A 6,683-nucleotide genomic window follows, 5' to 3' on the forward strand; every position below is an offset into this window, starting at 1 on the left:
TTCAAAGGCAGTCAGGCATGAGGAATTCTTTCTTATCTGGGGGGAGGGTCACTCTTTTTGTTCTATTCAGGGTCTTAGACTGGATGAGGACCACTCACATTAGGGAGAGCAAATGCTATCCTCACTCAGTCTACTGATTTAAATGTTAATCTCTTCCAAAAAAATCCTCATAAAAACACCCAGAATGTTTGACCAAATATCTGGGTACCCCATGGTCTAGTTGAGTTGTCACATAAAGTTCACCATCACAAGTCAACCCCTTGTCAAGTTATCATCCACACATATCTCCTCAAACCATACCTACCGTATTCCCCCGTGTATAAGACGCACCCTTTTTCGAAAAATTTTGGGTCTAAAAACTGGGTGCGTCTTATACAGTGGTTGTATGAGTGCAAAAACAAGCACGAAAAAAGTGGGAAATGCAAGTAAAAAAATCTACATCCTTAAGTGCCCAACCCCCTCAGTCCTCTCATCTTCACCTCCCTGCTTCGTTTGCTTCACAGCATTTATCACCACCTAACAATATATACTGATTCATTTATTCACTGTTTGCTATCCTCGCCAGAATGGCAGCTTCCTGGGCACAGGGGTTTATGTTTACTTTGTTCATCATGGTGTCCCCAGCACCTAAGACAGAACAGGCACTCAAAAAAGAAATTGAATGGATGAATAAAAGACCTCCCAGAATTAGAAGTGGGCCCCAATCTCCCTCACCCCTGGTGGTTGGCTTCACTACTCATGGCCCTGAAGTGGGGCAGAACAGACTAGGCTAAAGGTAAAGTCATAGAACCAGCCAGGTCAAGGGCATTGGTCCAGCCTACACCTGGCAGTTCCCTCACCAGGCACACTCCCTGCACCCGCCCTCAGCTCCTAGGAACCTCAAGCCCAGGAGCTGGGTAGGGGCTTTACTCTAACCATGCCTGCCCAGATCAGTAACAAAGAGGCGCTGTCAAGCTGAGAGGAGCTTCTGGTGACCTGGGGTTGAGGGCAGACTCAGAGTCCCTCCAGGGAGGATTCACCTGCCTCCCCCTGGGCCCTGAAAAGTGGCAGAAATGAAGATGCTTTCAGAGTTCCCAGGTGTTCACCCTGGCCCTGAGGTGAACAGTTGCATTCATTTATGGTTTATATTCCCTGTGTTTCTTTTTTGCAAAAATAAGTAGATATGTGTCTATTTTCTTATTTCTTCTTGTTTATTTGTCAAAAGACAACACTTTCTTTTTAAAACCCAATAGACTAAATGGCCAATTCACCAAACCATCAAATCTCCTAGAACCCAACTGACAAAAGCTAAATTGCTGAAAGATTAACGTGCTGAATTCTTGAAGACTTGGAGATAATTTGAGCTTTGCTCTAGTCCTGGATGGTAGCAAACACCTTCAATCAAGTCTAGGTCAATTCACTGCTGCTGTTCAGCAGTCAGAGGTAGTAGCATGGATGATGGCAAAGCAAATCTTGGGGGAAAAAATTCCTAGGCATGGGTTGACATGATCACTTAGCAATTGGGCACACAGGGAAGGATCCTGGGCAGTGGGGTGGCCTTCTTTCCATTGGGGCTCAGGACCACGATGGTGATGCGGTCAGAAAGTAAAGATGAGGGGTATCAATGTCCATCTCAAAGTGGAGCTTTGCCAAGATACCAAGAACCATGAGCTGAGGCCACCCCAAGAATAGGCTCTAGTAAATCTTCATGACCTTGGATTTGAAAATTAATTCTTAGGTATGACACCAAAAGTACAGTCAATAAAAGAAAAAATAGATAAATAGGATTTCATTAACATTTAAAACTTCTGTGCATCAAACAACATTATTAAAGTAAAAGAAAACCCACAGAATAGGAGACAGTATTTGCAAATCATGTATCTGATAAGGGTCTAGTATCCAGAATATAAGAACTCTTATATAACTCAACAACAAAGAGAAAAACAACTTGATTTAAAATTTTTTCCCTTTATAACTCTTTTTTCTTTTTTTAAAGAATTTTATTTTTACTTTTTAAATGTATTTTTATTAGTTTCAGGTGTACAAAACAACATAACGAGTAGACATTTACACCCCTCACAAATTGATAACCCCAAGTCTACTATCCCTTTAACATCATACATAGCTATTACAATACCATTAACTATATTCTCTATGCTGTACTTTACATCCTGTTATATATCTGTAGTTGACATTCAGTATTATTTTATATTAGTTTCAGGTACATAGCCCAGTGGTTAAGAGTTATATAATCTTATATAATCTATGAAGTGATCCCCTCGATAAGTCCAGAAGCCATCTAACACCCTACATAGTCTTTATAACATTATTGAGTATATTCTTCATACTGTATTTCATATCACCATGGCTATTTTGTGACTATCAATTTGTACTACCTAATCCCTTCACCTTTCTCACCCAACCCTCACCCCCCTCTGATCTAGCAACAATCAGTTTGTTCTCTGTCTCTGAGTCTATTTGTGCTTTGTTTATTTATTCTGTTCTTTAGATTTCACATATAAATGAGACCATAAAGTATTTGTCTTTCTCAGTCTCATTTATTTCACTTAGCATAATATACTCTAGGTCCACCCATGTTGTTGCAAATGATAGGATTTCATTCATTTTTATGTCAGAGTAACACTCCGCTGTATATGATAGGTCGGCCGGTAAAGGAATGCGCATGGTCAGGCAAGTTAATAAAATTTTATTGTGGGAGAGAGAAAGTCTATCAGGTTGAGCAAAGATGGCTACAGCCTGGGCCGCATCTAAAGAGACTACAGTCCTGAAGGAAGGGGTGAGGAAGGTTATAACGGGGCAGTGCTGACAGGGTAGCATTGTTTGAACAGAAAATGCTGACTGCCTGTAAGCCAGTAGCTATTTTGTGGCGTTTTCTGTCATAGAAAGTTTGGCTCTGTCTGCAGGTGCAGGCCAACAGATATTTTCTTGTTTTCCTGCAGACATGGCTCTATCTATAAGTTAAGGTCTCTAACATTCAGAGACCTAACATTAAGTCAAGGTCTCTGAGGCCTAACAGTCAGAGACCTAACAGTATAAATGTACCACAATGTCTTTATACAATCATCTATTGATGGGCATTTCGGTTATTTCCATATCTTGGCTATTGCGAATAGTGCTGCAGTAAACATAGGGGTGCATACGAGTATATTTGTTCCAATTAGTGTTTTGGACTTATTTGGATAAATTCCCAGGCATGCAACTGCTGGGTCATAAAGTAGTTCTATTTTTAATTTTTTCAAGGAACCTCCATACTGTTTTCCGTAGTGGTTGCACCAATTTGCAATCCCACCAACAGTGCATGAGGATTCCCTTTTCAACACATCCTCACCAGCACTTTTTATTTGTTGATTTATTGATGACAGCCATTCTGACAGGAGTGAGGTGGTATCTCACTATGGTTTTTATTGCATTTCTCTGATGATTAGTGACTTTGAGTAGCTTTTCATGTGTCTATTTGCCATCTGTACATCCTCTTTGGAGAAATGTCTATTCAGGTCTTCTGCCCATTTTTTAATTGGGTTGTTTGGGTTTTTTTGGTGTTGAGTTGTATGAGTTTTTAAATAAATTTTGAATATTAACCCCTTATCAGATGTACCATTAGCAAATATCTCCTCCCATTCAATAGGACGTCTTCTTGTTTTCTTGATGGTTTCCTTTGATGTGAAAAAAACTTTTTAGTTTCATGTAGTCCCATTTGTTTATTTTTTCTTTTGTTTCCCTTGCCCATGCAGATATATCAGTAAAAATATTACTAAGGGTAATGTCTGAGAGTCTATTTCTGATATTTTCTTCTAGGTGTTTTATGGTTTCAGGTCTTAAGTCTTTAATCTATTTTGAGTTTATTCATGTATATGGTGAAAGAAGGTGGTTGGTCCAGTTTCTTTTCTTTTCTTTCTTTTTTTTTTTTTTTGCATGTATCTATCCAGTTTTCCCAGCATCATTTATTATATAGACTGTCTTTACCCCAATGTAAATTCTTGCTTCTTTTGTCATATATTAAATGACCATATAGGCATGGATTTATTTTTGGGCTCTCTAATTCTGTTCCATTGGTCTATGTGTCTGTCTTTATGCCAATACCATGCTACATTGATTGATATAGCCTTGTAGTACAATTTGATATTAGGTAGCATGATACCTCCAGCTTTGTCCTTCTTTCTCAGGATTGTCATGGTTATTCGGGGTCTTTTATGGTTCCATATAAATTTCAGGATTATTTGTCTTAGTTCTATGAAAAACACCATTGATATTTCGATAAGGATTGTGTTGAATCTATATATTGCTTTAGGTAGTATGGACATCTTTACTATATAATTTTTCCTATCCATGAGCATGGTATATGTTTCCATTTATTTGTATCTTCTTTAATTTCTCTCTTCAATGTCATTATTTTCTGAGTACAGGTCTTTTACTTCCTTGGTTAAATTTATTCCTAAGTATTTTATTTTATATTATTTTTTCATGTAACTGTAAATGAGATTGTTTTCTTAATTTCTTTCTGATAGTTCATTATTTGTGTATAAAAATGCAACTGATTTCTGAATATTAATTTTGTATCCTGCTACTTTACTAAATTCATTTATCAGTTCTAATAGTTTTTTTGTGGAATCTTTGGGGTTCTCTATATATACTATCATGTCATCTGCAAATAATTAAAATTTTACTTCTTCCTTTTCCATTTGGATGCCTTTTATTTCTTTTTCTTATCTGATTGCTGTGGCTAGGATTTCCAGTACTATGCTGATAAAAGTGGTGAAAGTGGGCATCCAGGTCTTGTTCCTGATCTTAAAGGGGGTGTTTTTAGCTTTTCCCCATTGAGTATATTAACTGTGGGTTTGTCATATATGGCCTTTATTATGTTGAGATATGTTCCCTCTATTTCTACTTTGCAGAGAGTTTTTATCATAAATTGATGCTGGATTTTGTCAAATGTTTTTTCTGCATCTATTGATAAGACCATATGATTTTTATTTTTCATTTTGTTTATGTGGTGTATCACATTACTTGATTTGTGGATATTGAACCAACCTTGCATACCAGGAATGAATCCCACTTGATCATGGTGTATGATATTTTTACTATCTTGCTGAATTTGGTTTGCTAATATTTGTTGAGGATTTTTCATAAATATTCATTAAGGATATCAGCCTATAGTTTCCTTTTTTGTAATTCCTGTCTGGTTTTGGAATCAGAGCAATGGTGGCCTTGTAAAATGAGCTTGGGAGACTTCCATTTTCTTGGATTTTTTGCAATAGTTTCAGAAGAATAGGTGTTAATTCTTTTTTGAATGTTTGGTAAAATTCTCCTGTGAAGGCATCTGGTCCAGGACTTTTGTTTGTTGGAAGCTTGTTGATTACTGATGTAATTTTTCTTAAAAAGATTTTTTTGGGGAATTGGGGGAGGGAAACAGTGTTGGGGAATTGGGGAAGGGACCAGTCAAGTTGTTGTTCTTTAATCTTCATTGTGGAGGGAGCCAGTCGCCATCTGGCTTCCCGTCAGCAGCTCGTGGCCTCTAAGATCAAGGTGCTGTATTCAGTCTTAGTTGTGGGTGGGCATAGCCACCATCCCATGTGGGAGTCGAACAAGCAGCCTTCTTGTTAAGAGTGCACGTTCTATCCACTAAGCCATCCATGCGGAGCTCAGCTCAAAGTGCTGAGTTCAGTCTTAGATGCGGGTGGGAATAGCCACCATCGAACAGGCAATTTTGTTGTTACACCAGCTGAGCCATCCGGCCACCTGTTGGCAGCTCAGCTCGGGCACAGTGTCACTGGCCCATGTGGGAATCAAACCAGCAACACTGTTGCTCAGAGCTCGTGCTCTTAAGCCAACTCTTAACCAACTGAGCCATTCGGCCAGCCCAACTGATGCAATTTTGTTTGTAGTAATTGATCTGTTTGGATTTTCTGTTCTTGATTCAGCTTTGTAAGATTATATGCTTTTAGGAATTTGTCCATTTATTCCAGATTGTCCTATCTGTCGGCATACAGTTACTCACAGGATTTTCTTAAATTATTTTGCATTTCAGTGGTTTCTGTTGTCACTTCTCCTCTTTCATTTCTGATTTTATTTATTTGTGTACTCTCTCTTTTTCTTGATGAGTCTCCTTAATGGTTTATCAATTTTGTTTATCTTTTCAAAGAACCTGCTCTTGGTTTCATTGATCTTTTGTATTTTTTTAAATCTCTATTTTGTTTATTTCCACTCTTATCTTTATTTTTTCTTTCCTTGTACTCACTTTGGGCTTTGTTTGCTGTTCCTTTTCCAGTTCTCTTAGGGATAAAGATAAACTGTTGATTTAAGATTTTTCTTGTTTCTTGAGGTAAGCCTGCATTGCTATTAATTTCCCTGTGAGGACTGCTTTCGCTGTGTCCCATAGATTTTGAGTCATTTTGTTTTCATTTTCATTTTTCTCAAGGTAACTTTTGATTTCTTCCTTGATGTCATTATTAACCCATTCATTATTTAATAGCATATTATTTAGCCTCCATGTGTTTGTGTGTTTTACAGTTTTTTTCTTTTTTTAAAAAATATTTTTATTGGGAAATTGGGGGGATGGGAACAGTGCTGGGGAATTGGGGAGAAGGGGAACAGACAAGTTGCTATCGTTTTGTTCTTCAGTCTAGTTGTGGAGGACGTTGCTTCACTGGCCCAAGTTGGCACCATCGTTGCGCTCTTCCCGGGCG

This window comes from Hipposideros armiger, unplaced genomic scaffold (genome assembly GCF_001890085.2).
Source record: "Hipposideros armiger isolate ML-2016 unplaced genomic scaffold, ASM189008v1 scaffold_518, whole genome shotgun sequence".
Classification (NCBI taxonomy): Eukaryota; Metazoa; Chordata; class Mammalia; order Chiroptera; family Hipposideridae; genus Hipposideros; species Hipposideros armiger.